Consider the following 16608-nt stretch of genomic DNA (forward strand, 5'->3'; position numbering starts at 1 on the left):
GGGGTGTTGTGAACTTTTCCAAGCACATTGGTGGCCAGAGGGTGACCCTGACTGATGTTAGCAGGGTGTTGCATAGGCAGGCAGGCAGGCTGAGTTTCTGGCATGGCCTGGGTCAGAGCTGGATCACAAGCTGCTGATGAGCAGGGACCCTGGACCCACGCCACTTGCCCCCTTCCTGCTCCTAGTTATCCTCTGAGGGTACCAGGTATGTGACAGGACATAGGGCAGGTGGCGTGCCTTGGCTAGGGACTTTCCATGTGCCATCTTGCTGGGATTTCAAGGTAGTCTCAAAGGATAAAGAAAGAGAAGTTCAAGTTGGGCCACCCTGGGATCCCTGTACCCAGAAGTCTGAGGTAGGGGGTTCATGAGATTGAGCCCAGCCTGGGCCGTGTAACAAAACCCTGTCTCAAAAAGGGATGGGGGAGGGGATGTACTTCAGTGGTAGAGAGCTCTTGCGCTGAACTCTAGACAGCTTCCCAGCTCAGCAGGATTATGACAAGCCTGTCCTTACGAATCTTTTTTATTTGCCAAATCCCTGTTGTTTCATTAGAATCTTTCTTGCAGCCAAAATACCCTTGGGGGGGAAATAACTATTGGTGAAATGAACTAAGTCCGTCAGAGGAATGTGATAGGTTGGGGTCCATACAAGTAAACGTTTGTAGGTAGCAAAACTCTGGCGTCTGCACCAGTGGCTCCTTATGAAAACACCCTTTTGTGACTGCGCCTGTAGGAGGCAAAGGCCGGAAGCTGCTTTCATGTCCAGCTGGACCCACTGTTTCTTCACAGATGTATGGCGCAGGGTGCCCATGCTTTGTGGTGGGTGGGTGTGTACCATTTGAAGTTTTTTTCTCCAAAAGTCTTAGGAGGAAGAAATCCCTCCTTGTTGTGCCACAGTCTGGGGGGAATCCAAGACTAGTGGTTGTATGCTGTATCTGCCACGGTCTTGCTCCTTCCTCCCTCCTACTCACCTCATTCTGTGCGCGCGTGCGCGCGTGTGTGTGTGTGTGTGTGTGTGTGTGTGTGTGTGTGTGCGCGCACGCGTGTGTGTGTAAAACTCAGTTGCACTCTGTTGACTCAACTGCCCCTGTTGCTGGATCTCCTTTCTCCACGGTGTTTGCTCACCTCCAGACTCCTCGATGGTTGGGAGGCCTCATAGAGAGCAAGGTCAGTGACTGGAACACCTGCCAGCTCTCCGTCTAGATTGTTGTGCTGTTTCTGCTTTGTCTCCCTGCCTGTTGATTGGACACTGGCTGCCCCTTCCTCTGTTGGCTTTGCTGGAGTTCCCAGGTCTGTTCCTCTTGCCACTTGCTCTCTGACCTTCACATCCCAAGGTTATACCTAGTGGTGATTTCTTTCTCCTCTGCTCAGGAAACACCTGTTGCTAGAGCAGCAGAGAACTGTACAATCCAACCCTAAGCCTTGGTGGGCTTCTATCTCTGTATGCCCAGGAAGGTCCAGCCACCACCCAGGACACCTTTCCCCACCATTATCCCCAACTCTGGTAGATGACTGGCTCTGGCCACTTCCTGGTACCGAGCCACCAACAGTCTTGTCTATTGGCTGTGTCCCCAGATTGGTCAGGTTTTTGTTGCCCATCCCCCATCCCCTGCCTTCCTTCCAGTCTGTTGCTCACAGATGGGGTAGCCGGAAAGAAACTTGTTAGGTTTTTTTTTTTTTTTTTTGAGTTATATCTCAGCAGCATCTGGCCCTTCCTTCCATGATGCCTCTGCTTGTTGAGACCACAGGCTTGGTCCTTCTGCTAGCCACAGGGTTCTAGGAAAGCTGCTTGACGGTCCTGTCCCACAAAGGGCTCCGCTGCCTATCTCTGAAGTGAGCACTCTGTCCAGTCCTCTGGGGCCAGTCCTGGTCGATGACCTTGGTGGTGTTTGTGTTTCCTTCTGAAGTCACCATATCTGTACTCCTAGATAAACTGCAGAAGCACTCTTGACAAAAGCTCTACTACACAGCTCCAGTCCAATTACCTGCTTTCTCTTTGTCAGTAAAGCATCTCCCTTATCACTTACCAGAAAGGGAGGAGCCTGAGGTGGGCTCTGTTCTGGAGTCCAGCAGATGTAAGCATAGGTCCGCTGTCCTCCAGGGACTCCGGTGCTGGGAGGTTCTGCATGCTGTGGGATAGACCCTCGATGGGGGACTACTTTGAAGAGGTTTCCTGGAGACACCTGTCCCTAGAGAAAGAGGTCCTAAGACTTCAGCAGGTCTGAGAATGGTTGTCACCCACAGGCCTCCATGAGCATGGGCTCCTGTGCAGCTCCAGTGAGTCAGAGCTGCTTGTCAGGTTCAGACCTGGAGGGAGCCATCTTAGCCCTCCACAGCAAAGGACTGTCTTTGCCCAAGTAGTGTGACCCTCAGGACGGTCTAACACTGGGAATGACTTCCATCTCTCGTGTTTTGTGTACCTTGTTGAACCATTGAGTGTTCCCCATGCTGGTGAAAGTAGATATATCATTGCTACTGTCATTGATTTCTGATTATACTGGGGACATTCACATGCTGGGCAAGTGCTGTACCACCAAGTGACATCTCCAGCCTCTCACTGTTTTCTTTACAGGCTGCATAGTTTTAGATGTAGGAACTCCACAGGCTGTAAGACTGCTGTAGACATGTGACTAAACCTCTCCTCAGGCTCCAAATCTTATCATGGGACAGAGAGTCTCAATGGCCTGGCTGCCTACCCTCTTGTGTCTGTATTTGACTTCTGCAGCAGGCACTGCAGTTAACCACTCTGTCCCCGTTTGCAGCTGTGAGTACTGTAGCTGTTTCTGCTATAGGCACACAGTGATGTCTCTGTTCGTATTTCCCTACCCCCATATCTGGTCCATTTAGCAAATAGTCTGGTGCCACTCTCATTGTCTGGCCTTGGACTGGGGGGTGGGGGTGGGGTGGGGATAGACAGGGTCCTGGTAGAGCTCAGACTGCAGATGTTCTGATCAGACCATGAAGAAGCCTGAGAAGAAGCATGAGAAGAAGGGCTCTCTGTGTCAGGACCATCAGTAGTACCATTTGTTCCTTTCAGCACACCCTAACCCTGTTCTAATGGATGGAGTCCTGGTCTCTTGGAGGTGACTTCCCTGCATCACAGAACATCACTGTGGTGATAAGGACACTGACACATGACAAAGATAATGAAGTACTTAATGGCAGGGACTGTTTTCTATAGGGTATAAGGGAAGGCTTCCTGGAGGAGGTACTTTTTGGCAGAAATTTGAAAGAGAAAAAACCCAGTTGATAGGAAAGACCACAGTTGATATGGAAGAGGCCCAACTGATCTGACCACTGATCTGGGGGGTTGGGATAAGATTAAGTTAGCCCGAGGGGCCCATGGTTTTTTACAAAACCTGATTAGGTGTGGGAGCGGTTTTGCTGGGTTGTGTGTCCTTCCTGAATCTCCGCAGAAGAAGCTCCACCTGGCTGGCTTTGAATGCAGAAAGGTCAGAGGTCAGTGTAGCTGTGGACTACAGGATGGGAGAGGAGATGAAGAGTCTGGCTGAGCTCTTACTCTGCAGGGCTTATTGATGGATGGGTTCTATGCACTGGGAAAAGAGAAAGCCTTCAGGCTGATGGCTGAGGATGGTAGAAGAGATGAGTGGATGGGAGGTGGGTCTCAGGGAGACAGGGATAGTGGGGGTTGATACGAGGGACCCCAAGCCAAGGCTACCACTTCCAGTTCTGAATGTAACCCTAAGTCTACGATGCTGCTCCAGGCTTGGCCATTCATTGTACAGCTGTGACACCAACACATACAAACTCCCCAGTAAGTACTGTGGAGAAGGGTTGTCAGCTGATGCTACAGTTCTGCAGTATGCCCACAGTGGACCGTCTAAGAAAAGCTCACACTCCAAAGTTTTGCAAGGACAGGGAATTGAAAGGAGACATAGGGTTTCAGAGAGCAGTGCATGTAGAGAGAGCGTGCACACATATTGCTGGAAACTGGAACACGCTGGGGAGGATGACTCGGGGTAAGCAAGGAAGACATGAGTGTCCCTTCCTGGTCTAAGGAGCTGGAGCGAGGCCATGGCTGAATGTCTCAGTGGGATGCAGAGGAACCTTTGTGCTGAGGGCACCACAGTTACCCTCTGCTCCTGTCTTTAGAGTGGTTGAGGAAGGAGGGTCTGGATGGGATTATTTTGGAATGCTCTGTAGCAGGTTTTATTGCCAAAGGCAGGGATGGGGAGGACAGAGAAGGTGTTTAGGAGGAAGTGCTGGGCCAGCATCACATGATTGGAATCACGAGGCTTAGGTCTTGCAGTGTGCATCAGGCTTGAACTGATGGTGCCACTGAGTGCCCAGTGCTGTTCTGAACTAGCCTTTATTTGCCGTTGTGTGTGTCGGTGTTACAGTGGCCAAGGCTGGAGCAACAGTCTAGACTTAGGGTTATGTTCAGGACTAGAAGTGGTAGCCATGACTTTGCAGTCCATGACCTTCGCCTATCCTTCTTTTTTTTTTTAAAAAAAAGATTTATTTATTTTATGAATACGAGTACACCGTAGCTGTCTTCAAACACCCAGCAGAGGGTGTCAGATCCCATTACAGATAGTTATAAGCCACCATGTGGCTGCTGGGAATTGAACTCAGAACCTCTGGAAGAGCAATCAGTGCCCTTAACCGCAGAGCCACCTCTCCAGCCCCCACCTTTCTTTCTTAAACAGCAGGTGCACAATGTAGTCAGATCTTCTGGCTGGTGGGACCAAAATAATGACAAGGACAGCCTGGGAAGAGAGTCTCCTGGTGTCATGACTCCCTGTGCCCTCCACATTTTGGACAGATGCAGGCTTGTTCTTTATTCCTCATGTCTAATGCGCCAGTCACTGGAGATGTTGCCCCCGAGGTCCCCTGCAGATGCCTGGGCTCTCTGCTCCAAACTCCCTCTCCTTATCCTCTGGGCATTCTTCCACATGGCTTTCTCCCTTTTCTTTTTCTGGAGGAAAGTCCCTTTAGTCACTTTAGGTTTAAGGAGTCTCTGTCCCTTCCACTGCCCCGTAAGCTCTGGAATGCTTGAATGAAGAAATGGTCCCTAAGCAGCTAATCAGAAATTCAAAGGGCAGCTGATAGGAGGCCTTGCATTCCAAAGACCCAACCCAGGGTGTAACCCAGGGGTGTGGCCTCCAGTGACAGTCACCTTAAACCTAGTGGCTGTCTCTGTTGATTTACACACTCCTTTTCTAATGCCATTTGTGTGAGGCTTGGCCTCATGGGATGTAGTCTGAGGGACTCCATGAGAACACCCACCCCACTTCTGACACCCACCCCACTCCTGCAGGCTGGTATGCCCCTGAGCTGGGACGTTGATATAGGATAGCAGTAAAGGGTTACTGACCAAGCCAGTGTCGTCGCCGCCCAATGTGAGAACAGTGATGGCTATAAACTTCAACAACAACAACTTCTTCTTCTCCTCCTCCTTCTCCTCCTTTTTTTTTTTTTTTTTTAAATAAAGGATGGTTAGGAAGATTGCCAGTCCTGTGCTATACGTATTTTTTCTCCAGTGATTTTTTTTTTTTTTTTTTTTGGTTTTTTGAGACAGGGTTTCTCTGAATGGTCCTTGCTGTCCTGGAACTCACTCTGTAGACCAAGCTGGCCTCGAACTCAGAATTTCGCCTGCCTCTGCCTCCCTAGTGCTGGGATTAAAGGCGTGTGCTACCATGCCCGGCTTCCAGTGATGTTTTAAACTGACAAGCAACCACTCCAACTCTTCGGGAAGTTGAGAGCTCTTTGCCCTGCACCACTGCCTTTGCTGTGTAGGGGTAGGAGGTGGGAGGCTGGGGTGCCCCTTGTCTGGTAGTCATGTGTTGGCCTCCTGTATCAGTGCTCTGCCATATTCGATGAACACTTGGGGTCTAAACCTCAAGGCCATTTCCATGGTGGGGTTGGGGGGATGTTACTGCTGTGAGTCTGGATTCCCTGAAAATGCTGACTCACAGCCACCTGAGCAGTAGACTTACCTTCGGAAGACTTCGATAATAAGTAGCTAAAACTTGTGTTGATGAAAACAGAACTGGGGGTGGGGCTTGGGGAGGGGTGGAGGGAGGAGTTGGCGGCAGTGAACTTAACCCTTCCTTGAGTGTCTGATTAACATTCAGTAGAAGTCTTTGAGATCGCTCAGCAGTAACCTGGGAAGAAACCGTGGCTCAGTGAAGTTAATATTAAACCGGCAGTTGCACTGCTAACCTGGCTGGAGTCTACCAAGGCATCCTGGTCTTTGCAGCCATTGTGTGTTGCCCACTTCCCTTTAGGCATGCCTGCTGGGCGAATGTCCCAGGCTCAGGGCTCCTTGTTCCCAAGTCCATTGCTCCTAGTGTGTCATCTCAGCTGTAGCTGTGAGCCCCATGGGGGATTTTGCAGACATACTGCATCTGGGAGCTGCCCCCAGGATTTGTGCTATAAATGATTGAGGTAGGGTTGGTTCAGTTTAGGATGTTTCTGTCCACTCCCTTCAGGGGTGTCTAAGGGTCACTATGGCCTGTCTTGACCCTAGGAGGCCCCTCTGATGATGTGCTGTCTTCCCTGCTCAGGGTCTATATATGGTTTTGTTGTTGTGTGCTGGCCCCAACAGGAGAAGTTGGGTTGTTTCTGGTCTGGAAGAGCCGAGGAGGCCTGAAAGGACCAGGGGTAATCCAAGGGTCTCCCTGTGGACTCTAGGAACAGCCAAGAGTGTCTCCATGTTGGAGGAACTGCTGGCTGTGCCCTCAAGGGCCTGGATGTAGATCAGGCTTCGGTAGATTCTCCTTAGCAGATGGCCTGGCGAAACTGCACAGGTTTTCTTTAAGTTAGGTTTGATTTCTAACTTTCACTGGTTAATTTGAACATAGATATTGTACATATACATAGAACATAGTGGTGTATGTCTCTCAGCTCTAGCGTGGGGTTTTTAATGAATGTGCATTGCATCCTGATAACAGTAGGGCTATTAGCATGTCATCATCTTAGATGCTTAATATTTTTTGTGGTGAGAGCATTGAAATCTTCTATCTTGCAACATATGATATGCTATTCTCAACTCTGGAATTCTGTGCAATAAAACCCCAGACTTTGCTGGCATCGAAAACTTTGTACCCATTGGTCAATCCCAGAACACCCCACCCCAGCCCCAGCCCCTGCCTCTGCCCCTGCCCCTGCTAGGATGATACTGATCACCTCTCCACTCTCACTTCTCTACTTCTCTCAGACTCTTTTTTCTTTTCTCTCTCTCTTTTATTATTATTATTATTATTTATTTTTTATTTTTTTGGTTTTTTCGAGACAGAGTTTCTCTGTGTAGTCCTGGCTTGTCCTGGAACTCACTCTGTAGACCAGGCTGGCCTCGAACTCAGAAATCCGCCTGCCTCTGCCTCCCAAGTTCTGGGATTAAAGGCGTGCGCCACCATGCCCGGCTCAGACTCTTTTTTAAAAAGATTTATTATTATTATATGTAATTACACTGTAGCTGTTTTTAGACACACTAGAAGAGGGCATGAGATCTCATGACAGATGGTTGTGAGCCACCATGTGGTTGCTGGGATTTGAACTCAGGACCTTCAGAAGAGCAGTCAATACTCTCAACCGCTGAGCCATTTCTCCAGGCTCCAGATTCTTTTTTCATAATCCACATGTGAGTGAGCTCCCATGGTGTTTTCCCTCCTGGACTTGGCTTAGTTCATTAACTTTGTTCCACCTAGGTTGTTGCCAACAGCAGGACTTTCCTTTCTTTAAATACTGTTGGGAGTCTGTGCTGCATCTCCCTTATCTAGTCATTTCTCAATGACCCTGAAGGTGATTGAATCTCTCCAGCTTCCTGGAACTACTGCTTCTATTACTTTAAAATGTTCTTTCTTTCTTTCTTCCTTCCTTCCTTTCTTTCTTTCTTTCTTTCTTTCTTTCTTTCTTTCTTTCTTTCTTTCTTTCTTTCTTTCTTTCTTTCTTTTCTTCCTTCCTTCCTTCCTTCCTTCCTTCCTTCCTTCCTTCCTTCCTTCCTTCCTTCCTTCCTTCCTTCCTTCCTTTCTTTCCTTCCTTCTATATGTATTGTATTTTATATGTGTGTGCACTATATGGATGCTGGTGCCTACGGCTGGAACTGGTGTTATTGATGGTTGTGAGCCACTCTGTTAGTGCTGGGAATTGAACCCGGGCCCTTGTCATTGTCGTCTTCCTCCTCCTCTTCCTCTTCCTCCTCCTCTTTTTTTCTTCCTCTTCTTTTGAGACAGTCTCACTATTTGTCCCTGCCTGGTCTGGAATTCCCTGTTAAGTCTAGGCTGGCCTTCTATTCTTTCTTTCTTTCTTTCTTTCTTTCTTTCTTTCTTTCTTTCTTTCTTTCTTTCTTTCCTTTCTTTCTTTCTTTCTTTTTTAAGATTTATTTATTTATTTTATGTATGTGGGTACACTGTAGCTGTACAGATGGTTGTGAGCTTTCATGTGGTTGTTTGGAATTGAATTTTTAGGACCTCTGTTTGCTCCAGTCAACCCCGCTTGCTCAGTTCCTGCTTGCTCCGGCCCAAAGATTTATTTATTATTATACAAAAGTTTACTGTAGCTGACTTAAGGCGTACCAGAAGAGAGTGTCAGATCTCATTATGGGTGGTTGCTGGGATTTGAACTCAGGACCTTCCGAAGAGCAGTCAGTGCTATTACCCGCTGGGCAGCTTCCCAGCCCCCTCTGACCTTCGATTTTTAAGAAATTTTCCTCTCTCTCTCTCTCTCTCTCTCTCGTTTTTTTTTTTTTTTTTTTTTTTTTTTTTTGAGACAGGGTTTCTCTCTGTAGCCCTGGCTGTCCTGGAACTCACTCTGTAGACCAGGCTGGCCTCGAACTCAGAAATCCACCTGCCTCTGCCTCCCTGGGATTAAAGGAATGCTGGGATTAAAGGAATGCTCTACCACGCCTGGCCTGCCTCTGTCTTTTGAGTGCTGGGATTAGCCAGTTTAGAATGCTGCTTTTTAAGTGTGGGTCATGATTCTGCAGGAGCTGTCTGTATAAGTCAGTGTGGGGCACAGGAGAGCATTTGGCAACAGTAAAAAGTTTTTAAATGTGCAATGATCAAATGAACCCAAGATCAAAAGCTCAGTGAGTGTGAACTGTTCACTGCCACGCTTGCTTGGGTCACCCAGCTACCCTTTGTCCTTGGTTCCGAAAGCAGTATGCATACTTCACACTGTACTATTCATGAGTGTCAGTGTTTTTAGCGTAACACCCTTTTCTGCTTTTATAGAAACATAATGGTCTAATTATCGAAAACAAAGATTTAACATGTCTGTGTCATTTTCTTCCAGCATGTAAGTATCAAATTAGCATATTTTAGATTATATTGTATTAGAACATTTTTTCTCAAATTGTGTATATGGGTGTTTTGGCCGTGCATCATGTTTGTATCATGTATGTTTGGCCTTTGGAGGCCAAAAGAGGGTATTGGCTCCCCAGGGATTAGGGTAATAGACAATTGTGAAGCAGCATGTAGGTGCTGGAAATCAAAACTGAGAGCAGCCAGTGCTCTTAACCGCTGTACTGAGCTTCAGAATATTTTATTTTAAAGCTGTTGTTTGGGTTGCTGGCTTGAGTTTTATAAATAATTGTTAAACAAAGGCCAGGTGTAGTGATGCATGCCTGTAAGCCCAGCACTGGGAAGGCAGAGGCAGGCAGGTGGGGCTTTGTGAGTTCGAGGCCAGCCAGCACTGCATAATGAGACTCTGTTCAGAAAAAACAAAATTAAAATTAAACTAAGTGAATTTTGGGTTGGGGTTCAAACGGTACTGATGATTATACAACCAAAAAGTCAATTAATTTTGAAAAATGTTGAAGATGTTCTGTGTTCAGCAGTATTGATTATTCAGTCAAGAGTTAGTGCTTTGTGTAAAACTAATAAGCAAACATTCCACCTCATTGGTATGCAAATTTGCTTTAGCCTTTAATTCAAGGTAATATGCATGCCAATGAATTGCTTCAGAATAAATGTTTTAGTGGTTTATTATTGTTAAATGTTTGATTTGTAAATTTTATACACCTAAATACACAGGCTCTGGTGTAAAGGGGTCACCAGGGGTTAAAGCTTAGCTAGCCTCTGCTCATCATGGAGAATGTGCCATTAAACATGTCATTGTGGTTTTGCCAAGGGGTTGAGGGTGGGTGGGATTCCCATGTATTTTCTTTCCCCTCTCCAGGGGTTGTGTGTCCTGGTTCCCTGGGATTGGAGGTTTGTCACACCAGGTAGCTCACTGAGCGCCCTTTGGGAACAGAGATTTCTTTCTCTTTGTTGGTTCAGAATACACAGAAAATTTGCCATATGTTTATTGTATTTAATAATTGGGTATTTCTGCTTCCCGAGCCCCCCCCCCTTTTCTATAGCTATTTTCTCACTGGGGAGGGCGAGACTGTGTTTGGGCGGATATCCTGTTTTGTCTGGGCCTCTGGGTCAGAATGCCATAGGAGGGTGGCCTGAGAACAACAATCTTGTGTTTAGAAAGTTTAATACCAGAGGGCTGGAGAGATGGCTCAGCAGTTAGAAGCACTGGCTGCCCTTCCAGAGGACCTGAGTTTGATTCCCAGCACCTCCAGAGCAGCTCACAAGTGTCTATAATGCCAATCTCAGGGAGAATGACACCACTGGACTCCCAAGGACACCAGAGACACAAGCTGTATGTCGACATGCAGGCAAACACATATACTCATAAAATAAAAAAAAAAATGATAGAAAAATACAAATAAGCTTAAAAAAGGAAAGTTTGCCATTGATGCACTGGCAAACCTATGGATGTAAGGCCAGACTGGGCCGCCTGGCTTTGTGTCCTTCCTTGAGGTAGGCTGCCTGGTGCTTTCTGGGATTGTTTATATGAGCTCATGACCCACTCACCTGCCCAGGCTTTGCCTTATTCCACTGCTTTGAACATGAGGATATGAACCGAGGCTTTTGGAGGAGACAAAGACATTGTGACTATGGTAGGGTTCTTTCTCTTCAGCAGGGTTGTTATGCACTTGGGAGGGGATAGCAGCATGTAGTAAGGTCCTTAGGTTGGAGGTTACTGACTGGGCCTTTGCCTCTCCTTCCCTCCCTCCATCCCTCCTTTCTTTCCTCCCTCCCTCCCTCCCTCCCTCCCTCCCTTCCTTCCTTCCTTCCTTCCTTCCTTCCTTCCTTCCTCCCTTCCTTCCTTCCTCTCTCTTTGGACAGGATCTCATTATGGTACCCTGGCTGGCTATGTTGACCAGGCTGTCCTTGAACTCACAGAGATCTACCTACTCCTGCCTCCAGGGTTCCTGAGTAGTGGATTAAGGGTGTGTGCCTTGAGACTGGTTTGCTTGCTGATTTGTTCTGATTTGATTTTGTGGGAGGGTCTTGTTATCTAGGTGGGGCTAGGTTGAGGTTAGGACTGCAGGAAGGCCTGAAAGGACCGCTTTCCTGATTCAACTTACTGGCCTGTCTCCAAGAGGAGGGCCAGATCTCTGTAGCTGGCTGGGGAAGAACCCACTGCATAGGAACAGAGGGAGAGAGGCTTCATAGTGTGTGTCATTGTGGACAGTTGCTGTCTGATGGAGAAGGAGGAAGCTCACAGCAGGGGGTGAGATTTGCAGGAAGAACAGTTTTTCCTTACTTCCCTAAGTCAGCCGGAAGGACTTACATGATGTTGGGAAACAGGGGAAATGGAGCATGCTTCCTCAGCACTGGTAGAACACCCTGCTACAGTTTCAGAAGTCACACCATCGGTTGTTGACAAAAAAGCCCCCAGATGTGGCTGTCACAGATTGACAGTTGGCTTTAACCTATTGCCCTGGCTGCCATCTTGAACTCTGGCTGGTGAAGACCTGTTGGTAGACTGGTAGACTAATGCCATCATCTTGAGGTTAGGGGCTCAGGGATTGCTCCCAGGTGCAGTGAATGCTGAGGGAGATTTTGAGGTGCAGTGGCCCTTAGAGGATTCACTACAGATGGGGACACTAGGGTGCTATCCCACCACCCATCTTGGTGGTAACAACCATTTTCCTACCATGTGCTCTCAGTCAAGCACCTCAAATGTAACATCTTTCGTTTGCTATCTGGCTCTTTGAGGTCTTCTTGGCCTCAGGATATCTCTGGGGATGGCTTTTGGGGGACTTGGGACTGCTCCCTGCTTGTCCTGCCTCGTGTGTCTTCCACTCACCAGTGAACCCCTGAGATCTTGTACCCACATTCTTCTGTCTCCAAGCATATGTTGTCCCTTACCAGCATCTCCAAGTCAGCAGGGAAATAAGGTTCTTCTGTACGGGCTTTGCCTTGTCAGTGGGGAGGTCATGGCTCTAGAACCTTCCCAGGACTCCAGGGGGCTTGGGCATCCTGACGTGTGGCCAGTACCGTGGCAGGCAGGCACACTTGTTCCTTTGTGGGTGAGAAAAGGCGAGATGGAGCATAAGCTGAATACACAGGGAAGTGGGGAAGAAGGAAGGGCTTCCAAGAGAGGGTTTGGCCCAGGTCTGTGCTTGTGCAAGACCCGGATGCAAGGGCCTTGGGACAAGGAAAGAAAACCAGGCTTAGAGATTTCTGCAGATAAGAGCTGCCAGTGGCTTCTTGTTTGCACCAGCAAATGTTTGTCTGTTCCAAGGCCACAGTCATCTTGACCTCTTGATTGACGTGTGGTCTACCACCTTCTCAATTTTAGATTCATGATTTACTCTCGTCCTTTCACGATGAAGGTGCTGTGGGGTTCCCTATTCTCCAAGGAGATAGGTGCTAGAGGATGTCTGTCTTTGCGGGTGACCCCACAGTGGCCTCCACAGGATGAGCGGAAACTGGCTCAACCTTCACTTACAAACTCTGTACAGCCCTGCCCTCTGGGCACATCTCTGTTGATCTGCTCAGTCCTTCCCTGTTCTACCAGGTGGGGAGTGCTGACCCCACACCAACTTTGACTGTGTTACTTGTTACAGTGGAGATTCAAGGACTCCATTGCTGGTGGTTTGCAATGCGGAATCTTCACTGTTTATTTTCCACTGGAGTCCTCTGAGGTTTGGCGTCACTTCAGGCTGTCTCCCATGTCCTTGTGGTGTGCTCTTCTGTCATTCCTGTGGGTGTGACCTTGACACGGGGGCTCTGTTTCTCTAACTCCGAGCCCCGTGGACAGAGCTGATAAAGTCTGTCTGTATTACTTTCACTTCTGGCTGTGCCTACGCCAGGAGGTGAGATCTGCTGCTGCGCCAGTGTGTCTGAGTCCCTTAGAATGCTCTCCCTATTCCTCCAAATCAGACAGGAAGCCCCAGGCTTAGTCTTCTTGTAGGTGTCCAGGTTCTTGTCACAAGTCCCTTCCCTGTCACCCTGTTTACAGTTTACAGTATTTCTAGGCCTAGTGTTGCCAGAGGTCACTCTGTTGCTACTCTTCCCTAGACTTACCACACTCCAGACTGCTCTCCATGGCTACAGAGGCTCTCCCAGTGAAGGGCCTTTTTTATCGTCATAGTGCTCATAGTGCAGCCCCTGCTAAAACCTCCACATAACTTGGGGTCCAGCCTGACTTAGTTGGGGTCCCTCCCTGTCACTGCTTGCTGTCATCCTGTTTAGCTTCCCAACCTCTCTCTTGCACCCTGTCTACCTCCAGCTTAGCTGCACAATAGCCACTATGTCAGGCTACTCACCCAAACCCATCCTCACTTCCTTTCTTGCCTGGAAAACGTCCACCCCTTCCAAGTCTCAGCTCACTCGCTGAGGTCTTGTGTCCTGTGTGGACACTGTTGTTCCCTAGTAATTTGGTGTGCTCATGGATTTCTCAGCAAGTGACTCTGCAGGTGAGTGAGTGCACACATGAATGAGTGAAAAACTTCCAAGCTACAGTGACAACCTTCCAAGAGAACCACTGATTTGACATGAGAACATGCGGCTCCTTCTGGGGCACTTGCCAGTTCAGCCTGAGTTTGCTTTTTCTTTTTCTTCTTTTTCCATTTTGGTTTTTCAAGACAGGGTTTCACTGTGTAGTCTTGGGTATCCTAGAACTAGCTCTGTTGATGAGGTTGGCCTCGAACTCACAGAGGTCTGCCCGTCTCTGCCTACCAAGTTCTGGGATCAAAGGTGTGTGCCACCACCATCCAGATAATCTGAGTTTTCAATACTTGGATATCACCTAACTTTTCTCTCTGATGGTCACCGTGCTGATGTCGTCCTTGGTTGTCTAGCCTCCCCAACCCCTTTGTAAAAAGAAGGCTAGGCTGGAGAGATGGCTCAGCGGTTAAGAGCACTGACTGTTCTTCCAGAGGTCCTGAGCAACCACATGGTGACTCTTAACCATCAGTAATGAGATCTGATGCCCTCTTCTGGTGTGTTTGAAGAAATGAATGTTGTTTTGTTCCTAGAGACCAGGTGTGGTCAGAAGCCAAGGAGTTGCTGCTCAGCGGCTTGGGATTGTATCCTGATCTGGGCAGTGGGAAGTTCCAAGGAGTGGGGCAGAGCAGAAGGAAAACAGGAGGCTGGAGAGAAGGTTGCCTCTCGCTGTCGTTTGCAGAGTAGGGGTGATGCAGAGTCTGCCACTCAAGCATCAGATGGGAATCAGCCATGAGAAGATTTGGCTGCCTATCATGGCTTCTGGTTTTCCTGGACCTCTTGGATCTTTTGCCCACATCTTGCCTAAGAGGTGGAGTTGGGTGGTTAGAAGTATGTGGCTCCACACATGTGAGTGAGCAGCATGGCTGGCCAGGGAGCAGGACAGTGAAGGGCCTTTTCTTGTCTGTACCCACACTACACTGTGCCTGTGTGGCATGAGGCTATAGAGCACTGCTGCAGGGTAGAGATGACCAAATGAAGAGTGGGTTCCCCTGCTGTGAAGCCCACTCAGGGATGAGAGATGATTAACCACTGGGGGTAGGGAGCAGGTGGGAGGTGGCTCTTCAGCTGAGCCCAGAAAAAGCAGTCATTATCAGTTACAAAGGAGAAAAGGAAAGAGCACTATAAGTCAGAAAGAGAGCCCATGGCTCAGAGTGGAGGGAACTGAGAGGCTAGAGCCCAGCAGGGAGCCTGGCTGAGCGGTCAGGGCAAGGCCAGAGAATGGATGGGAGCCCTGCAGCCTGCTGAAGGGACTGTGGGCAAGTCCCTGGTTTCAAGGTTCTGGACCTTGGCCCAGAGTCCTTGGCTATGACTGTTGACGCTCCCTAAGGCTGAGACAGACCATTTTGTTGTCACTAGCCGGAAGGCGTGTCCCATTCACGGAATTTATAACTATAATAAAAAATAGGCGTTTTCTGGATGGTGTATTCTTTTAAGTAACTTCTGGCAGATTCAGGTATGCCTGTAATAAAGAACCATCTTAAGGCTGGGCGTGGTGGCGCACGCCTTTAATCCCAGCACTCAGGAGGCAGAGGCAGATGGGTTTCTAAGTTCGAGGCCAGCCTGGTCTACAAAGTGAGTTCCAGGACAGCCAGGGCTACTCAGAGAAACCCTGTCTCGAAAAACCAAACTAAACCAAACCAAAACAAACCAGAAGAACCATCTTCTGATGTTTGCCTGTGTGTGGAAGGCTTGAGCCAGCCTCAGTCTTCCTGCTGCTGGGATCACAGACATGAGCTGCCACATTTGAAAGCGCCTGCCTCTTCATGGTGGCTCTGGGTGGCCTCTCGACTGTGCAGAGCCCACACATTGTATTAGGCTGCCGTGTCTTCGTTTCTGAGTTCATATTCCTTCTGCTGGCTCTGTGAGCACCTTAGTAAGGCTGTGGCCGATGTGGAAGAAGGGCTTGTGTCATACAAACCTCCTGACAGCCAGGAGAATAACTGCTTCCTACCCTGTCTTAGGTTAGAGGTGGGGATCCAGAGTGGATGCATTACTCATGTGCTCAGGGATCCCCAATCGGTGGAGGATAGAGAAGGCTCATGCAGGAATGTGACTGAGAGACTGGTAAAACCTAAGGCCTAAATAAGCAGCTATATGTGATGAAGAATAAGGAGTGGATACAGAAACAGCACCGGATGAACTCAAGGAGTAATGATCTCAGTTGAGGGGGAGGGGAGAGAATTCTTCCGCATCTGCCTGATGATTACTGCATGAAGGATTGGAGTCCAGGATGGAGTTTGTACCTTAGGCACATTTTTTGTTTTCTTTTATTTTTATTGTTGAAACTTGTAGAGCAGCCATTGCCACTTCACTGTAGAAACAGAAAGATGGATATTTAGTGCCAGGACCTGAGAGGTTGAATTGATGGCTGGAATTTGCACATGTGGTAACCATAAAGGCCTGTGCAGCCCACCCAGACTGCCCTCCCATCTAAGGCATCTGGGCACACAGACTCGAGAGTGTGAGATCCACAGAGGCTGGGCGCTGGGACACTATAGGCTATTAGGATGCCACATGCGCTGGGCCCGGTGCCAGGGCCACTGGGCTTCATGTTTAGAGCACCATGCTACTGCATTGCAGGGGTCTCCTCTGCCCAACTTAAGAGACCCGAGGAATTGCTTCAGCTTGAACCCACCCTTCTTCAAAATAGCCCTTCCCGATTCAGAAGTTGCCTTGGGGGAAGCCACACTGCTGCTGTTGCAATTGCTTTAAAGGACACCGCCCTGTGCAGGAGAGGGGCTGTTTTGTCAGGAAAGGGTATCCTGGTTTCTAAAGTGATCCTACAAGTTTCTGGGCTCCTGGCTTGCTTTCCTCCACTGTAGTTCCTTCATCTCACCTCCTACTTTAGGTT

General features: G+C 48.5%; 1 protein-coding gene across 1 annotated transcript in view; it reads left to right on the forward strand.

Annotated features, from left to right (window-relative positions):
• The window catches only part of Tns3 (tensin 3), a 241536-nt gene that overhangs the window by 23385 nt on the left and 201543 nt on the right, over positions 1 to 16608 (forward strand). The window lies entirely within an intron of this gene.

The sequence above is a fragment of the Mus caroli genome, unplaced genomic scaffold (genome assembly GCF_978045245.1).
Source record: "Mus caroli unplaced genomic scaffold, Mus_caroli_1 scaffold_13, whole genome shotgun sequence".
NCBI lineage: Eukaryota > Metazoa > Chordata > Mammalia > Rodentia > Muridae > Mus > Mus caroli.